The sequence below is a fragment of the Dasypus novemcinctus genome, chromosome 13 (assembly GCF_030445035.2).
Source record: "Dasypus novemcinctus isolate mDasNov1 chromosome 13, mDasNov1.1.hap2, whole genome shotgun sequence".
NCBI lineage: Eukaryota > Metazoa > Chordata > Mammalia > Cingulata > Dasypodidae > Dasypus > Dasypus novemcinctus.
In genome coordinates this window covers 34,828,202-34,847,594 of record NC_080685.1, presented here as the reverse complement: position 1 = coordinate 34,847,594, position 19,393 = coordinate 34,828,202, and the positions used below count along the sequence as shown (strand labels likewise).

The 19,393-nt window shown below is 38.0% G+C and overlaps 1 pseudogene; it reads left to right on the top strand.

The window, feature by feature from the left end:
- Positions 1 to 6,044: 6,044 nt before the first annotated feature.
- On the top strand, positions 6,045 to 17,311 carry LOC139436214 (zinc finger protein 181 pseudogene; annotated as a pseudogene).
- Positions 17,312 to 19,393: the final 2,082 nt, after the last annotated feature.

The following is a 19,393-nucleotide window of genomic DNA, read 5'->3' as shown; positions in this document are numbered from 1 at the left end:
ACATCAGCAAAAATTTACTAGCCATACTAGGAAAGGGGAAGGAACAAACCAAAGGAACAAACCAAATATCCTGAAGAAATTCAGGATTTAAGACAATTAATAAATGATAATCAAACAAGTCTCATAAATCACTTTTAAAAATTGAAAGAAAATATGATGAAGGAGAGAAAGAATATTAAGAAGACACTGGGTAAGTATAAAGAATAATTTGAAAGTCTGCAAGGAAAAGTAACAAACCTTATGGGAATGAAAGACATGATGGATGAGATTAAAAACACATTAGAGGCACATAAGAGCAGATTTGAACTGCTCGAAGGCAGAATTAATGATTTCAAAGACAGAACAACTGAACTGGAAAAGACAAGAGAACAGAAAGAGAGGAGAATGGGAAAAATGGAACAGGGTCTCAGGGAATTGAATGACAATGTGAAATGCAAGAACATATGCATTTTCAGTGTACCAGTTTCCAGAAGGAGAAGAAAATGGAAAAGGAGCAGAAAGAATATTAAAGGAAATAATGACTGAAAAATTCCTTACACTTATGAAAAGGCATAAACATCAAAATCTAAAAAAGACAGTGCACCCCAAACAGAATGAACATGAATGGACTTATCCCAAGACACCTACTATTAAGAATGATAAATATCAGAGTTAAAAGAAGATTCTGAAAGCAGCAAGAGAAAAACAAAGCATCACATACAAGGGAAACTCCATAAGATTAAGTGCCAAGTTCTCATCAGAAACCATGGAGAAGAGAAGAAAGTGGTATGATGTATTTAAATTTTTGAAAGAAAAAAATTGCCAGCCAAGAATTCTGTATCTGGCGAAGCTGTCCTTCAAAAAATGAAGGGGAGTTCAAAGTCTTCACAAACAAAAACCAATAGAGTATGTTATCAAAAGACCAGAATTACAACAGATACTAAAGAGAGCACTGCAGCCTGAAAGGATAAAAAAAGGGTAAGAGACTTGGTGGTGGGGGGGGAGGGGGAGGAGCATAGAAACAAAGAATATTAGAAAGGGTAAAAAAGATAGACTATAGTATGATATGACAACAGAAAGCCAAAGGTCAAAATGGATGAAGTAAGTAATGCTTTTACAGTTATAACATTGAATATTAATGACTTGGACTCCCCAATCAAAAGAAATAGACCAATAGAATGGATTGAAAAAATATGAGCCATCTGTACTTTGTCTACAAGAGACTCATCTCAGATGTAAGGACACAACCAGGTTAAAAGAGAAAGATTGGGAAAAGATATTCCATGCAAATAGTAACCAAAAAAGAGCTAGAGTTGTGACACTAATATTGGGCAAAACAGATTTTAAATGTGAAACTATTATATGGGATGGAGCAGGTCATTATGTATTAGTAAAAGGGGCAATTTAACAAGAAGAAATAGCTGTTCTAAATATTAATGCACCTAATCTCAGTGCCACAAGATGCATGAGGCACTCACTGGCAAAGCTGAAGGGAGAAATACATGTCTCTACAATAATATACAATAATACAGATGTCTCAGTATTGGACAGAACGTCTGGACATAGGAAAAATAAAACAGAGACCTTCAATAATAAGGAAAATAAAGTAGAACCTAACAGACATCTACAGAGCATTGAACCCCAAAACACCAAGGTTCACATTGTTTTCAAGTGCTCATGGATCCTTTTCCAAGATAGAACATATGTTTGGTCACAAGACAAGTCTCAATAAATTTTAAAAGATTGAAATTATGCAAACCACTTTCTCTGATCATAACAGAATAAAGCTGGAAATCAATAATGGACAGGAAAAGGGAAAAATCATAAATATATGGAGACTAAAAAATACACTCTTAAACAGTGGGTCAAAGAAGAAATTGCAAGAGAAGTCAGCAAATATCTTGAGATGAATGAAAATGAGAACACAACATATCAAAACCTATGGGACACCACAAAGGCAGTGCTGAAAGGGAAATGTATAGCCATTAATGCTTTCATTCAAAAAGAAGAAAGAGCTAAAATTGATCATCTAACTGCATACCTGAAAGAACTAGAAAAAGAACAGCAAACTAATCTCAAGTGAAGCAGAAGGGAACAATTAGTAAAGACCAGAGCAGAAATAAATGAAATTGAGAACAAGAAAACAATAGAACCAACAAAACCAAAAGTTGGTTCTTTGACAGGATCATCAAAATTGACAAACCTTTAGCTAGACTGACAAAGAAAAAAAGAGAGAAGACGCAAATAAATAAAATCGGGCATGATGGGGGGACATTACTATTGACCCCGTAGAAATAAGAGAGATCCTAAGAGGATACTATGATCAACTGTATGCCAAAACAACTAGATGAGATGGACAAATTCCTGGAAACACATGAACTGCCTACACTGACTTTAGAAGAAATAGAAGACCTCAACAAACCAATCACAAATAAAGAGTTTGAAACAGTAATCAAAAAGCTCCCCAAAATGAAAAACCTGGGACAAGATGGTTTCACAGGTGAATTTTACCATTCATTCAAAGATGAACTAATGCCTATCTTGCTCAAGCTCTTCCAAAACATTGAACAGGAAAGAATGCTAAAAAACTCATTCTATGAAGCCAGCATCACCCTAATACCAAAATGAGATAAAGATACTATGAAAAAAAAAACGAAAACACAGACCAATATCTCTAATGAATATAGATGCAAAAATCCTCAACAAAATACTCGCAAACAGAATCCAAAAGCACTTTAAAAGAATTATACACCACAATCAAGTTGGTTTATCACAGATATGCAGGGGTGGTTCAACACAAGAAAATCAATAAGTATAATAAACCATGTTAACAAATTGAAGAAGAAAAATCACATGACCCTCTCAATTAATGCAGAAAAGGGATCAATCCTATCGAAAAGATAGAAATAGATGGAAGCTTTCTCAATATGGTAAAGTGCATATATGAAAAACCTACAGCTGCATTGTAAACAATGCTGAAAGACTGAAATCTTTCCCACTGAGATCAGGAACAAGACAAGAATGCTCACTGTCACCACTGTTATTCAGTATTGTGCTAGAAGTTCTAGTAGAACAATTAGGCTCTACGAAGAAACAAAAGGCTCCCAAATAGGACAGGAAGAATTAAATCTTTCACTATTCACTGATAACATAATCCTATATCTAGAAAATCCTGAAAAATCCACTAGAATTAACAGACAAGTTTGGTAAAGTGGCAGGATACAAGATTAATACGCAAATATCAATAGTATTTCTATGCACTACTTTGTGCAATCTGAGGAGGAAATCGGAAAAAAAATTCCATTTATAATAGCAGCTAAAACAATCAAATATTTAAGAATAAACTTAACCAAGGACATAAAGGACCTGTGATCAGAAAACTACAAAACATTGCTAAAAGATACTGAACAAGACTTAAATAAATGGAAAGACATTCCATGCTCATGTATTGGAACACTAAATACCATTAAGATGGCAATTTTACCCAAACTGAATAGATATTCAATGCAATTCCAATAAAAATCCCAACAACCTTTTTTGCAGAAATCAAAAAGCCAATAATCAAATGTATTTAGTAGAATAAGGAGCTCCCAATAGCAAAAATTATCTTTAAAAAGAAGAATGAGTTAGAGGACTTTCACTTCCTGAATTTAAAGCATATTACTTAGCTACAGTGGTAAAAACAGCATGGTACTGACATAAGGACAGACGGATTGACCAATGGAACTGAATTGAGAACTTAGAAATTGACCTTCACATCTATAGTCAAGTGATTTTTAACAAGACTGTTAAGCCCACCCAGCTCGACCAGAGTAGTCTATTCAACAAATGGTGCTGGGAGAACTGGATAGCCATATCCAAAAGAAAGAAAGAGGACCCCTATCTCATACCCTATATAAAAATTAACTCAAAATTGTTCAAGGGCCTAAATATAAAAACAATCATAAAACTCCTAAAAGAAAATGTAAGAAAACATCTGCAAGATCTTCTGGTAAGTGGTAGTTTCTTAAACCTTATGCCCAAAGCACCAGTAGCAAAAGAAAAAATAGATAAATGGAACCTTCTCAAATTTCAACACTTTTGCACCTCAAAGGACTTTGTCAAAAGGGTGAAAAGGCAGCCAACTCAATGGGAGAAAATATTTGGCAATTACACATCTGAGAAGGGTTTAGTATTCATTAATACATAAGGAGATCACGCAACTCCAAAATATAAAGACAAAGTATTCAATTAAAAAACGGGCAAAGGACTTGAAAAGACAACTGTCCAAGTAAAAAATACAAACAGTGAAGAAACGCATGACAAAACGTTCAACATCACGAGCGATTAAGGAAATGCAAATCAAAACTGCAATGAGGGAAGCAGATGTGGCTCAAGTGATAGGGCGTCTGCCTACTATATGGGAGGACCTGGGTTTGATGCCTGGGCCCTCCTGGTAAAAAAGAAGAAGAGAAAGTGTGCCTGTTTGGCAAGCCAGTGCTCACATGGTGAGCCAAGTGCCCACACGGCGAGCCAAGTGCCCATGTGAGTGCCCGTGTGGTGAGCCAAATGCCCACATGGTGAGCCAAGTGCTCACGTGAGTGCCCATTTGGTGAGCCAGTGCCTGCACAGTTAGCCAGTGTCCACATAGTGAGCCTAGTGCTAGCACAAGTGGTTACAAGGTGAGCTAAGTGTCTGCATGACAAGCCAAGTGTCCGTGTGAATGCCCATGTGGTGAGCAAGTGCCTGTATGGTAAGCCCATGCCTGCGTGGTGAGCCAAGTGCCCATGCAGTGAACCAGTGCTTCTGCAAGTGAGTCATGCAGCAAGATGATGATGCAACAAAAGAGAGACAAAGGAGAGAGACAAGGTGAAGCACAGCAGAGACCAGGAACTCAGGTGGCACAACTGATAGGGAACCTATCTCCACGTAAGAGGTCCCCAGGATCTAATCTCAGTGAATCCTAGAGGAGAAAGATAAGAAGACAAAAAGAGAAAATAGATACAGAAGAAAAAACAGTGAATGGACACAGACAGCAAAAACAGCAGGGCAGGGGAGGGGAAGAAAAAACTATTAAAAAAAAACTATTAAAAAATGAAATATCATTTCACACCTATTAGACTGGCCACTATTAAAAAGTCAGAAAACTATACATTTAGAGAGGATGTAGAGAGATAGGAATGGAATTTACAGCCCTTGTGAAAGATGGTTTGACAGTTCCTAAGGAAGTTGAACATAGACTTGCCATGGGTATATACACAGCCTAGGTATATACCCAGAGAAGTGAGAGCAATGGCACAAATAGATATCTTCACACTAATGTTCATAGCAGCATTATTCATGACAGCCAAAAGTTGGAAACAATCCAGGTGTCCATCAACTGATCAATGGATAAACAAATTATGTAGTATACACATGATGGAATATTATGCAGTGGTAAGAAGAAATAAACTCATTAAACACATGACAATGTGGATGAAACTGGAGGACATTATGTTGAGTGAAGCAAGCCTGACACAAAAAGACAAATACTCTATGATTGCCCTATTGTGAACTATATACAGTATGTGAATTTTTTAAAAATTAAAAGTACAAAACAGTCCACTTAACAATTGGGAAAAAGACATAAAAAGACCTTTTACCAAAGAAAATAGAGGGATGGCAAATACGCATATGAAAAGATCTTCAATATCATTAGCATTAGGGAAAAGAAAATTAAAGGAAAAATAAGATTTCACTACTTACCTATCAGAAGAGCTAAAAGACAAAATAGTGACTACATCAAATCTTGTCAAAGATGCAGGAGAAACACTATTACTCAAACTTTGCTGCTGGAATGTCAAATGTTATATTCCCATTCTTGAAAACAGTTTAGCAGTCCTGAAAGTAATAAACACACAATGACCATATCAGCTACCAATTGCAGTCCTGGAAATTTATCCCAGAGAACTGAATAAGTATGTTTTGGGTGCTGTTCCCAGGAGGGCAGTGGCTACAGCTGCTCACAAGGGTCCTGCGCAGCAGGTACATGGAGGTGCCGGCTCTGGACCACCACGGGTTCAGGGAGAGACTGCATCAGGCCTTGGATGGAATCCTGTGGTACGGGTGGTGTCCTGACCACAGACCATTCCAGACACTGCCCTTCCTTCTCTAAGACAGGAACTTGGAAAGAGAACTGTGTTGGCTGTTGGAAATTGCAAAGTCATGTCCTGGACTGGGAATCATGATGAGAAAACAAGGAATTATCAACAAAAGAGAAGGAATAGGATTCATCGCAAAGGGCCATCATAGAAAAAATTATAAAAGAATATCTTGAATGTTCAAATTTTAACAAGGATTGGAGAGGAAGCATGGAAATCAAGTAGAACATTTCAGATCACTTCCTATAAAGTGTTTATGAATACAATATGTTTAGTAGCATCTTCCACTTATAGGCTATTCCTTCTGAACCACAGAGAATGTCTTCTGAAGGAAAATCACATAAATATGCTATGTTTGAGAAGAGTTTACCTAAAAAGTCAATTACACAAAATGAGAAAATCAATGATGGAAACTTGAATTCTAATGAAAGTGTAGCAGCCTTCAGCCAGAGCAAATCTCTTACCCATTACCAGACTTACAATAGAGAAAAAAATCTTTATATGCAGTGAATGTGGAAAAGCCTTTGACAATCAATCAAGCCTTAATTGTCCTTGGAGAATTCATACTGGAGAGAAACCCTATGAATATCATGTATGTGGGAAAACATTTAGCCTTTATTGATATCAGGTAAGTCAGGGTAGAGAGCTATCTTACAAATGCATTGAATATGGAGCCTTTAAGCATCTCTCATCACTTACTATTCATCAAAGAACTCACCATGGAGAAAAAATATATGAATGCATAGAATGTTGAAAATCTAAGGCGGGGCGGGGCATGATGGTGGCTGAGTGAGCGCATCTGATAATCTCTCCTGCAAAGAAGTGGCTGGAGCAGCATTGGAAATTCTTCGGGACCAGGCTGTTTCAGGATTTTGCAGGGCAGGAGGTGTCTGGACATCGATTTGGTGGGAAGGTAACAGAGAAAATTCATGTATAAGATAAAATTGAGGCTCTATTACACAGAGGTGGGGGCTGCATGCCTGACACTCCCTCCTGGGGTGGGTGGAGCCGTGGCACCAGAGCTGCAGCGGCGATTCCTGGAGGCTCTGCGGTCCTGGGGAATTCATAAGCCTTGAGCGGGCTATTGGGGGACTAACAGGGCAGGAGGCCTTTGCAGACCAATTTGGGGAGACAAACGGGAGTTTTATTGTGAGGCAGGGGAATTTTTGATTGCGGACACAAATAATAACGCTTCCGGCTAGAGCCCTGCCCCCAAGGCCAGCTGCTGATCTGCAGTGGCCTTAAATTGCTCGCAATAAAGAGATGTCACCAGGAGGCTATTTCAGGGACTGGCAGGGTGGGAGATGTCTGGAAGCCGATTAGGGAAATATTTTGCAAAGCATGAGAATTTTGGGTTTAGACTCTGATATCTGCATTTCCGGCTGGAGCCCCACCCCCTGGGCCTGGCTATTGATCTTCATCATTAAATTGGCTGCAGTGTAAAGGCGCCCCCAGGTGGCCATTTTGAGGGCTTACAGGGCAGGAGGTGTTGTGAAGTTGAATTGATTATACAACCACAGAAGAGACCCAAGTGAGAGGGTGAATGGAGGGGTTCAGACACATAGGTCAGAGTTTGCGGATGTGACCTCCCCCATAGGGCTGGCACCCAGCTGCGGGGATGCCTGGAGGCTGTGTTGCACTGCAGTGCTCCCAGGCTCACTGTTAACCAGATTTGAGGTTGCCAGGTCTGAGTCCCCTAAACCCTGGTGGCCCACACCCGAGAGACTCACACCACTTGAGTCTGCAATATCACAGATTTTCCATCCCTGAATCAATCACGCCCTGAGGTCCATCTGAGGTCCTTGAATGTCCTGGCCCTCAACATTTGTGTTTTTTCTATTTGTTTTGTTTTATTTTATTTTTTTATTTTTTATTGTCCTGATTGCTAACATTGCATTATCTCCCAGTCTTTTCTCCCATCGTATCCCCCAAAGTCTTTTTTTTTTTTTTTAAAGTTATTTAGGGGTTATTTTTGTTGTTGCTGTTGTGGTTGTTCTATATCTTTTTTTCTTTTCCTTACTTGTTCCCTCCCTTTACCCAACCCCCTTTTTTCTTTCTTTCTTTCTTCTCTCTTTTTTTCTCTCATCCCTCATTTTCTTCTTATTTTATTTTATCTTAATTATACTATAGGTGCTGCAGGGAACACCTCACATTTGCTGGGTTTCCTTATCCTCCATTGCCTCATTTCTGTGTGAATTAATTTTGGCTACCTACACTATCCCCTCTCCCCCACATCTTGATATCCTCCATCATCTACTGTCTCTCCTATATTCCATCTCCCTTTCTTTGATCCACAAAGTGTCTAACTCTTAATTTCTAATACCTCTGTTTTGTTTTCTGTCTTTTATCCACTCTTGAAAGTATTGCCTTTCTTTTCTCTTTTCCTCTCTCATGAAAACACTAGCTTTTTAATTCATACCATATTCCTACCATATTCAGTCGACTACCTCATTATAGGTACTCTACCTACTGCTATAACTCTACACAACTTACATGAATCTAATATCCATCCTCCCAGATCTCATACTGTTGCTCTGTTAACATATATTACCAATACTACTTTACACATTTTCCTTGCTTACACAATTGCCTTTCCCTGGCCCTAATACTTTTCTTCAAAGTGAACTCAGCCAGCAATAGGAAATTAGAATAAGAACAACAAAGTGACAAAGAGAAGATATAACACTTACGCAAAAACAACAGCTAATTAATCCCCAAGACTAGACAAAGAAACTAAGTAACTGATTAAACCCGTCAAAATGTAATGATGACCAGACAGCAACAAACATCTACAAACCAAACCAGTAATCAGGAAAACATGGCTGAATCCAAATGAACAAACTAAAAACCAGGAAGGGGAGCAGAACTTCGCACAAGTAATTAAAGATCTCAGAACATATATCACAGACAAATTTAATGAAGTAAAGGAAGAGGTTAACAATATGAAGACAACACTTGGAGGGGAAATTGCAGACATATGCAAAAAGATAACAGATATGATGGGAATGAACACCACAGTTCAAGAAATCAAAAATACACTAGCAGCAAAAAACAGCAGATTAGAAGAGACAGAGCAGAGAATTAGTGATGTGGAAGACAGTACATCAGAAATCAAACAGATAGTAGAATTGATCAATAAAAAGACAGAAAAATTCCAGCTAGGACGTAGGGACCGGAATGACAATGCAAAATGCACAAACATATGTATTATAAGCAGGCCAGAAGGAGAAGAGAAGGGAAAGGGGTCAGAAAGAGTGTTGCAGGAAATGGCTGAAAACTTCCCAAATCTACTGAAAGAGACAGATGTACATAACCAAGAAGCACAGCACACCCCAATCATCATAAACTCCAACAGGCCCCCCCAAGACATATACTTGTCAAATTATCCAATGCTCAAGACAAAGAGAAAATTCTAAAGGCAGCAAGAGAAAAGAAAACCATCACATACAAGGGAAGCTCCATAAGATTAAGTGCTGATTTCTCATCTGAAACCATGGAGGCAAGAAGGCAGTGGTACGGTATAGTCAAGGTACTAAAAGAAAAAAATGTCCAACCAAGATACTATATCCAGCTAAACTAGCAATCAAAAATGATGGAGAGTTCAAAATATTCACAGATAAACAGAAATCGAAAGAGAATGCCAACAAGGAACCTCCCCTTCAAGAAATTCTAAAGGGAGTTCTGCAGGAAGAAAGGAAAAAAACAGGACAGGCAGAGTTGAGGAGAGTGTAAGAGCAGCCAAAAAGACAAAAAGAGAAGAAAAAACAACCAAACAAACAAAATATGACACACACAAGTCCAATCAAAATATGGCTAATATAAATAATTCCTTGAAAGTAATAACACTGAATGTCAACGGATTAAACTCACCTATCAAAAGATTCAGACTGGGACACTGGATAAGGAAATATGAAACATCTATATGCTGTCTACAAGAGACACATCTTAGACCCAGAGACTTATGGAGGCTGAAAGTGAATGGTTGGAAAACAATCTTGCAAGCAAACAATAACCAAAAAAAAGGCAGGAGTAGCTATATTAATATCAGACAAAATAGACTTTAAATGCGAAACAACTGTGAGAGACAAAGAAGGATACTACATATTAGTGAAAGGGACAATCTCTCAAGAAGAATGAACAATCATAAATATTTATGCTCCTAACAAGGGCACCTCTAAATATGTGAGGCAAATGCTGGAAAAACTAAGTGAAAGAATAGATGCATCTACAATTATAGTGGAGGATTTTAATACACCATTATCAACTCTGAACAGAACATCTCAAAAGAGAATCACTAAAGAACAGTATATTAGAGCAGATGGATCTAATAGACATATACAGATCATTGCACCAAACACAGCAGGATATACATTTTTCTCAAGTGCACATGGATCATTCTCTAAGATAGACTTTATGCTAGGCCACAAAGAAAGGCTTAATGAATTCAGAAAGATCGAAATCATACAAAATAATATCTCTGACCACAGTGGAGTGAAGCTGGAAATCTGCAAGGACCAGGGGCCCAGATTTCACACCAAGATATGGAAATTAAACAGCACACTCTTAGAAAAACAGTGGGTCAATGAGGAAATCTCAAAAGAAATCAATAACTACCTTGAAACAAATGATAATGATAAAACAACATACCAAAATTTATGGGATGCAGCAAAAGCAGTACTGAGAGGGAAATTTATAGCCATAAATTCATACATCAAGAAAGAAGAAAGAGCAAAAATTGAAGAACAAACAAACATTTGGAGGAATTAGAAAAAAACAACAAAGTAAATAACAAGGAAATAACAAAGATAAGAGCAGAACTAAATGAAATAGAAAATAAGAAAGCACTTGAAAAGGTGAACAAGACCAAGAGCTGGTTTTTTGAGAAGATCAATAAAATTGACAAACCTTTAGGGAGACTAACAAAGAAAAAAAGAGAGAAGATGCAAATACACAAAATAAGAAATGAGAAAGGAGATATCACCACTGACCCCATGGAAATAAAGACTATCATAACAGGATACTTTGAAAAACTATATTCCAATAAAAATGACAATTCAGAGGAAATGGACAAATTCCTAGAAACACATAAGCAGCCTATATTGATGAAAGAAGAAACTGATGATCTCAACAAACCAATCACAAGTAAAGAGATAGAATCAGTCATTAAAAACCTCCCAACTAAGAAGAGCCCAGGGCCAGATGGCTTCACAGGTGAATTCTACAGAACTTTCCAGAAAGAAGTAACACCAATCCTGCTGAAACTCTTCCAAAAATTGAAACAGAAGGAACATTGCCTAACTCCTTCTATGATGCCAAAATTACCCTAGTACCAAAGCCAAACAAAGACACCATGAGAAAGGAAAATTACAGACCAATTTCTCTCATAAACCTAGATGCAAAAATACTTAACAAGATACTTGCTAATCGTATTCAACAACACATTAAATGTATTATACACCACGACCAAGCAGGATTCATTCCAGGTATGCAAGGATGGTTCAACATAAGAAAATCAATCAATGTAATACACCATACAAACAGAATGAAGGAAAAAAACACGTAATTATATCTATAGATGCAGAAACAGCATTTGACAGAATACAGCACACTTTCTTGATAAAAACACTCCAAAAGATTGGAATACAAGGAAATTTTTTGAACATGATAAAGAGTATATATGAAAAACCTACAGCCAACATTGTTTACAATGGAAAAATCCTAAAACCCTTCCCTCTAAAGTCATGAACAAGACAAGGATGCCCACCCACTCTCTCCCTTCTATTTAACATTGTCTTAGAAGTACTTGTTCGAGCACTGTGGCAAGAACCAGATATAAAAGGCATTCAAATTGGAAAGAGAGAAGGCAAAATTTCATTATTTGCAGATGACATGATCCTGTACATAGAAAACCCTGAGAGGTCTAAAACAAAGCTTCTAGAACTCATAAATGAGTTTAGTAAACTCACAGGTTATAAAATCAATGCACAAAAATCAGTAGCATTTCTGTACACCAATAATGAGCAAGATCAGGAGGAAATGAAGAAACAAATACCATTCACAATAGTAAATTAAAAAATCAAATATTTAGGAAAAAATTTAACTAAAGACGTAAAAAACTTATACACTGAGAACTATACAAGACTGTTGAAGGAAATCAAAGAAGACCTAAATAAATGGAAGAATATTCCCTGTTCATGGATAGGAAGACTAAATATTATTAAGATGTCTATCCTACCAAAACTGATCTACACATTCAATGCAATCCCAATAAAAATCAACACAGCCTTCTTTAAGGAACTACAAAAACTAACTATGAAATTTATTTGGAAAGGAAAGAGGCCCCAAATAGCCAAAGACATATTGAAAAAGACCAACGAATTTGGAGGAATCACGCTACCTGACTTCAAAACATACTACAAAGCTACAGTAGTGAAAACAGCATGGTATTGGCATAAGGAGAGACACACAGACCAATGGAATCAAATTGAAAGTTCTGATATAGAACCTCATATATATAGCCATATAATATTCGATAAAGGCACCAAACCCTCTCACCTGGGAGAGAATGGCCTATTCAACAAATGGTGCCTGGAGAACTGGATATCCATATGTAGAAAAATGAAAGAGGATTACCATCTCACACCTTATATAAAGATCAACTCAAGATGGATCAAAGACCTAAATATAAGAGCCAAGACCATAAAGACCTTGGAAAGCAGTGTAGGGAAACATCTACAAGACCTTGTAATAGGAAATGGCTCCATGAACATCACACCAAAAGCACGAGCAGCAAAAGAACAAATACATAAATGGGACTTCCTCAAAATTAAAGCCTTCTTCACCTCAAAGGAGTTTGCCAAGAAAGTAAAAAGGGAACCTACACAATGGGAGAAAATATTTGGCAACCATATATCTGATAAGAGACTTATAACTTGCATATATAAAGAACTGCTATATCTTGAAAATAAAAAGATAACCCAGTTAAAATTGGGGAAAAGATTTAAACAGACACTTCTCCAAAGAAGAAATACAAATGTCTAAAAAGCACATGAAAAAATCCTCCAAATCTTTAGCTATCAGGGAAATGCAAATCAAAACTACAGTGAGATACCATCTTACTCCCATAAGATTGGCAGCTATGAAAAAAACAGAATAATACAAATGCTGTAGAGGATGTGAAGAAATGGGAACGCTCATCCACTGCTGCTGGGAATGCAGAAGGATCCAACCATTCTGGAGGACAGTTTGGCAGTTTCTCAAAAAAACTAACCATAGATTTGCCATATGACCCAGCAATACCACTGCTGGGTATATACCCAGCAGAACTGAAAACAAAGACACAAACCAATATATGCACACCAATGTTCATAGCAGCATTGTTCACTATCACCAAAAGTTGGTATCGACCCAAATACCCATCAACAGATGAGTGGATCAATAAAATGTGGTGTATACATACAATGGAATACTACTCGGCTTTAAGAACAAATACACTACAAACACACGTGATAACATGGATGAATCTTGAGAACCTTATGTTGAGTGAAGCAACCCAGGCATTGAAGGACAAATACTACATGACCTCAATGATATGAAATAAGCAAGCTGCCTCAGAGAGCTAGAGACTGGAAGATAGGCTTACAGGAAATCGGGGTGTAGAGGAAGGATGTAAGCTGACATCTACATGGGTGAAATCTATGATAAGCTGGAGGTAAGTATGTGTACAAGGAAGGGATAAAATGGGGGCATAGGTTTACATTTGGGTGGGTCTTTGGGGGTTTGAGGGGGCCTAGGGATGGGTGGATGGGTAATATAGCCCAAGAAATTGGGGGGAGGTTGGGGCATCACATGAACATAGGAGATTATCAGGTGTTGGTTGAGACTATAATGCTGAGAAAACCTTTTCAAAATATAATTAGGAAAGTTACCTGTTTAAGATACTCAAAGGGGATAATCTGACGCAGGACAGACCCCTAGGGAATATCTGAATGCTCATTTTGCCAGAGTGGGTTATACCATTGGGTAGAGACCCATATAATGAGAGTGAAGGTAGACCCACATCCTGGGGAGGACTAATGCCATCAAATAGAGGGAACTGTATCTCTCAAGAGAAAGGGTGTCTCCCAGGGCATTAGGGCAGTTGAGCAAGCCAAGCCCTCATCACTGTTTCAAGTATCTCAGAACATGGCTCCTCAAGAAATGAAGATTGACTCTCACTGTGGGGCCCAAGAGGAGGGGGAAATAGATGTTGAATAGATGGAACCAAAGTAAATATGAGGGCAAAAGAAGTGTTTCACAAGAGTACACAAGGATGGACATAAAACATGTAATATTACCCCAAAAACATATAGGGCATACATGACTAATAATGTAAACTGTATTGTAAAACAGGGCATAACTAAAAAAAATTCAGAAAACTGTATAGCCTAAAGTATAAACCTCAATGTAAACACAAATGTTACCTTGTTTGAAAACTATTGTCTCAATATCTGTACATCAGTTTCAGTAAATATGATATGAATAATTTAAAAGATTATCGCTGTGGAAGGGAAAAGGTTTTATAATGGATATGTGGGAATACTGTATATTTTGTATATGAATTACTGTGATCTAAAGCTCTTGTGAAGAGAAGCTCAATAATTAGGAAAAAAGAAAAGAAAAAGATAGGATGTAGAATTTTTCCAAATCAATATGTATTCTATATCTAACCTTTAAACTCATTGCTATATTCCATTTTACTACTAAGGGAACCTGACATTATATTGGGCTTCACTTTTCAGGAAGTTTTGGATCACAGAGTGGTTCAACAATGGCAGTGGAGGAATACTGTTATGGGATGTTATTGACAGGCAATATATGTTGACAGGGAGTTATACAGGGCATGTGTCTGGGGTGCATGGAAATGTTTGGATATACTCATAGTGGAAACAATTAAAACAACAGCTGGGGGGTGCTGGGTTCCTGGCTGGGGGGGACTCTGTCGTGATCCCTAGGGAAGCAGTGGCAGTTCCCCAGGTACAACGGCAAGGACCAGGAAGGAATGAGGGTCGAACAGTGAGCCCCTGATACTAATGACTATGCTTATGAGCCTATACACCTGAAATAAGAACAAGGCCTAGAGCAGCACTGTGCCTAAGAGTTCCCTCCTGACAGCCTCCGTGTTACTCAAATGAGGCCAGTCGCAAAGCCAAACTCAGCATGTAAATGCAATGCCTTCCCCCCAGCATGGGACATGACACCCAGGGATGAGCCTCCCTGGCACCGAGGGATCACTACCAAGTACCAGCTGATGACATAATTAGAAAATGACCTTGAATTAAAGCTTCAATGCGGACCAGCAGAATATCCCTGTCTACATATAATAACAGGAGTTAAAAATGCTGTTGGACCTAAAGTAAGAGGGAAATGGAAAGGACAAATGAGTTCATATGGCTATGAGTCTCTAAAAAGAGTCGGGAGGTTGTCAAAAGAATTGCCCTTATGCACACCTGAGCAGAGTCTCAGAGACAGATAAAGTAGATACAACCCCAGGTATTGGTCCTTTTGAGGGCTAAAGAGACCCACAGGTTCTATGGTCATGGCAGATGGGGTTCACTGCCATGCCAGTTGGCCCTTCTTTGGAGCTGGTGTTTCTGCGTGATGGAGCTGGACTCAGATAGGATCTCTTTTCACAAGCCTTTCATGCTACTTTACTGGAATTGTAGTTGGTGCTGGGGTTTAAGATATATCTAGGGGATTTGAATCTCTGGACTGACAATATGATAGCCAGGCCCTGAGCCTCAACAGACTTCAGCTCCTACACTCTGATTTGTTGGACTTACCCCACTCAGCTAACGTGGAGTTGAAGAATGTCAACCACCACACCATGGAGCCTAGAGTGCCTACAACTGAAAGCAGGAGGATTGCATCCAGTATCCACGTGGAATCTAAACCCCCTCTTGATATAGATGTGGAATGGACACAACCAAGCCAAGGTCCACAGGAAGGAGGAATACAGTAAGGATTAGAGTGGACTTCATGATATAATCCACTATTGTGGTTAATATCGAGAAAATGTGGCATTGGTGTGGAAAAAGTGGCCATGGTGGCTGCTGGGTGCAGGGAATGGGAGGAAGAGATGCGATGTGGAGGCATTTTGGGACTTGCAGTTGTCCTGGTTGGTGCTCCAGGGACAATTGCCGGACATTATATGTCCTCCCATGGCCCACTGGATGGAACGTGGGAGAGTGTGGGCTATGGTGTGGACCACAGGACATGGGTGCAGTGATGCCCAGAGATGTACTCACCAGATGCAATGGATGTGTCATGATGATGGGGGAGGGGTGGTGGGGTGAATGGGGACCTCATATTTTTTGAATGTAATAATTTTTTAAAAATGAATAAATTGAGTAGAATTTGGAAGAAAAAAAGAAGAATGTGGAAAATCCTTTAGTCCTGTTACATATCTCATTAAGCATCTGAGAATTCATAGTCAAGAAAAAGTCTGAGTCTCATTTATGTGAGAAGACTTTCATTCATAGTTCATCTTTCATTCACCATCAAAAAAGTCATGCTGGAAAGAAACCTTATGGATGTAGTGAATGTGGGAAAGCCTTTTGATGCAACTCATACCTTACTTAACATCAAAGAAGTCAGACTGTAGAGAAGTAATATGAATTCAAGAAATGTCTGAAAGTCTTTAGTAGCCTTTCATTTCTTCTTCAACACCAGACTATTCGTACTGAAGAAAAACCTTTTGAATGTCAAATATGCAGGAAAACTTTCAACCAGCCTGAATCATTGATTCTGCATTAAAGCTTTCAGTCATAGGTCATCCCTGTTTCAGCATCATAGAATTCATACTGGAGAAAAACCCTATGAATGTATTTAACGTGAGAAAACCTCAGTTGTAGTGCAAACTTTACATATATCAGAGGGTCCATACTGACTATATAATCTATTGAATAATGGAAATGTTTGTGTTTTTGTTTGTTTGTTTTTTTAAGTAGGTACTGGAAGAGGGGACTGAACCTGGGACCTCATATATTAGAAGTCAGTTATCAACCACTGAGCTAAACCAGCTCCTAAAAGCTTCTAGTAAAGTCTCAAATCTTGTTGTCCATCAGAGAATATATAATGGAGAGAAACTTAATAGCCCAGTAAGAATGGAAAAGACTTTAGATCATATGAATCAAATTACATGTGAGATATCATACCGGAGAGAAAACAAATGACTACAGAATTTGTCAAAGTAATTTTACCCATCAGAAAACTTATATTATAGGAAAGTCCTATGAATGTAGTGAATATGGGATGGTCTTTAATAATAGCGCAAACCTTAAACTGCCCATCCAGGGTTCAGCCTGGAGAGAAACCCTACTTATGCAGTCATCCTGGGAAAGCCTTTAACCAGTATGAATTCTTAACTGGAATAAGTAAATCCACACTGGAGAAAGCCTTATGCATGTAACAAGTGTGAGAAAGAGCCAAGACAATAAGAATCCCTTATAAAGAATGTACTAACTCATATATGAAAGAAGTCCTATAAATGTAATAATTTGGGGACATCTCTTAGTTCAAGTCCATCCTTCATTTTATGTCAATGAACTCACATCAGAGAAAAATCTTATGTAAGAAATGTAGCAGTTTCGCTAAGGGGTCTTGTTAGACATCAGGAGATTAATGCTAGAATGACCTGACGGATGTGGAAATTGTGGAGAAATCTTTGCCATTTAGTTTTCAATAAGCATAGAAATCCCCTGGAGAGCCAACCAGCATGTAAATGAATATGCATTTCTTACAGCAACAGCTGTTTTACTCAACATGACTTCTACATAGAAATTATTTTTAGCTAATGAGCATGTAAATGTATTCAGTCACTCAATTGGAATCAGTAAATATGATACAGTTGAAAACCACAGCTGCAAAAGAAATGTAAGTAAAATTCTTGATCTCTAATAAAATAATTTTGTATACAAAAAAAAGAAAAAATGTATTATCTATCAAAAAACTTTGCATGCCTATAGCAGCTCAATTGTAAGAGCTAAAAACTAGAAACTACCAAGATTTCCATCAAAGAGTGAATGACTAAACAAGCTGTAATATATCCTTGCAATGAAGGTACTCAGCAATAATGAGCCATTGATAGACCCAAGAGCTTAAATGAATCTCTAGAAATTTGTGCTGAGTGAAAAAAAAAAACACCTAAATGTTAATTACTGTATGATTCCACTCATAGAACATTCTTCAAGTGACAAAAACTATAGAAATGGAGGCAAGATTAGTGACTGCCAAGGGTTAATAAAGGGGAATGTGTAGGAAAGAAATGGATGTGGCTATAAAAGCACAAGATGAGAAATCCTTGGGGAATGGAAATGCACTGCATCTTGACTGCCAGTGTCAATTCCTGGTTGTGCTATTGTACTAAATTCCTGCAAGATGTTCCCCCTGGAGGAAACTGGTTAAAGGATTCATGATTCTTTCTATATTATTTCTCACAATTGTATGTGAATCCACAATCATCTCAAAATAAAAAGTTGAGTTAAATATAAGTGCTAGTTGATATCAATATGATCTGAATTTAAGTCCTTTCTCTGCCACATTCTAAGGGTGTGAGTTTGGGAAAATGATTTACATTCTCAAAGCCTCTTTTTTTTTTCTTCTTTAAATGGGATTATTAATTACTTGTGTCAGAAACTGCTAATTGCTCCCTATATTTAATTTTCTCCATATTTATAGTAATAGAACCCTCTGGAATTTTATCAGGGCACACAGCCACCCAGGTAAGTATTACATTTCTTAGCTTTTTTTGCAGCTAAGTTTGGCTAAGTTCTTGCCAATGAGATGTAGTGGAAATGATGAGGGCAACTGCTATTTTTTGGCCTTAAGAACAATTTCTCTCTTTCTGCTTTCTACAAGGGGAAGTTACCTTGGACTCAGCAATGGAAGTCTTATTTGGAGGATGTCAGAACCAGCCCACCTACAAGCAGGCTGTATAACCTTAGGAAGCTTAACTGCCCTGCTAGCCCTACCAACTGTTACTGCTTATGTCTGTGGTGTTATGTGAGAGAGAAATAAAATTCTTATTTAAGTGATTATAATTTGGACTTGGTAGCTTAGATTGTACCATTGATTGTCTTGTTTTGTTTTGTTTTCACATACAGGCACTGGGGAATTGAAATATGTGGGAGGTCAGTGCTCAATCACTCAGCCACATCAGCTCTACTGAGTTGGCTCCCTCATCTGTTTGCTAATTGTATTTGCTTGTTATTTGCTTGTTTTTCTTGTTGTTTGCTCATTGTTTTGCTCATTGATTT